This window comes from Schistocerca serialis, chromosome 4 (assembly GCF_023864345.2).
Source record: "Schistocerca serialis cubense isolate TAMUIC-IGC-003099 chromosome 4, iqSchSeri2.2, whole genome shotgun sequence".
Taxonomy (NCBI): domain Eukaryota; kingdom Metazoa; phylum Arthropoda; class Insecta; order Orthoptera; family Acrididae; genus Schistocerca; species Schistocerca serialis.
The window spans coordinates 85,792,192-85,793,293 of NC_064641.1; the positions used below are offsets into that span (position 1 = coordinate 85,792,192).

At 47.7% G+C, this 1,102-nt stretch overlaps 1 pseudogene; it reads left to right on the forward strand.

Annotated features, from left to right (window-relative positions):
* Nucleotides 1-640: 640 nt before the first annotated feature.
* LOC126475952 (5S ribosomal RNA) lies at nucleotides 641-758 on the forward strand (annotated as a pseudogene).
* Nucleotides 759-1,102: the final 344 nt, after the last annotated feature.

The following is a 1,102-nucleotide window of genomic DNA, read 5'->3' on the forward strand; positions in this document are numbered from 1 at the left end:
TCAGCAGGATAATGCATGACCGCATGTTGCAGGTCTTGTACGGGCCTTTCTGGATACAGAAAATGTTCGACTGCTGCACTGGCCAACACATGCTCCAGATCTCTCACCAATTTAAAATGTCTTGTCAATGGTGGCGGAGCAACTGGCTCGTCACAACACGCCAGTCACTACTCTTGATGAACTGCGGTATCGTGATGAAGCTGTATGGGCAGCTGTACCTGTACACGCCATCCAAGCTCTGTTTGACTCAATGCCCAGGCTTATCAAGGCCGTTATTACGGCCAGAGGTGGTTGTTCTGGGTACTGATTTCTCAGGATCTATGCACTCAAATTGCGTGAAAATGTAATCACATGTCAGTTCCAGTATAATATATTTGTTCAATGAATACCCGTTTATTATCTGCATTTCTTCTTGGTGTAGCAATTTTAATGGCCAGTAGTGTAGTAAGTAAGCTCAGAGCCATTTACCTTGTAAGGTTCTCTGAATGATACCTTCTCTGGCCATTCTAGCGTCACTGTCTACATGGAGGGGTCTCTCAGAGAACTCTAGTTAACCTGCGAGGCAGAAAAGAAAGCCAGGGGCCTACCGTCTCCTCTAGAGTTTTTCTAAAAAAATTCAAAGAAGCTATTAGGTGAGAAAGCCAACGGCCTTGCCGCAGTGGTAACACCGGTTCCCGTCAGATCACTGAAGTTAAGCGCTGTCGGGCTGGGCTAGTACTTGGATGTGTGACCATCCGGTCTACCGAGCGCTGTTGGCAAGCGGGATGCACTCAGCCCTTGTGAGGCAAACGGAGGAGCTACTTGATTGAGAAGTAGCGGCTCCGGTCTTGGAAACTGACATGCGGCCGGGAGAGAAGCTGTGCTGACCACATGCCCCTCCCTATCCGCATCCGGTGACGCCTATGGGCTGAGGATGACACGGCGGCCGGTCGGTACCGTTGAGCCTACATGGCCTGTTCGGGAGGAGTAAGTAAGTAAGTATTAGGTAAGAATGTTTAATTCTCTCACACCTCATAGCTTAATTCTTCAGCTTCACAATGAACTGCCTACCATTTTGCTTTTTTAATGCTGTGGTATTTTGAAATTAAGTAAGTTACTGCAA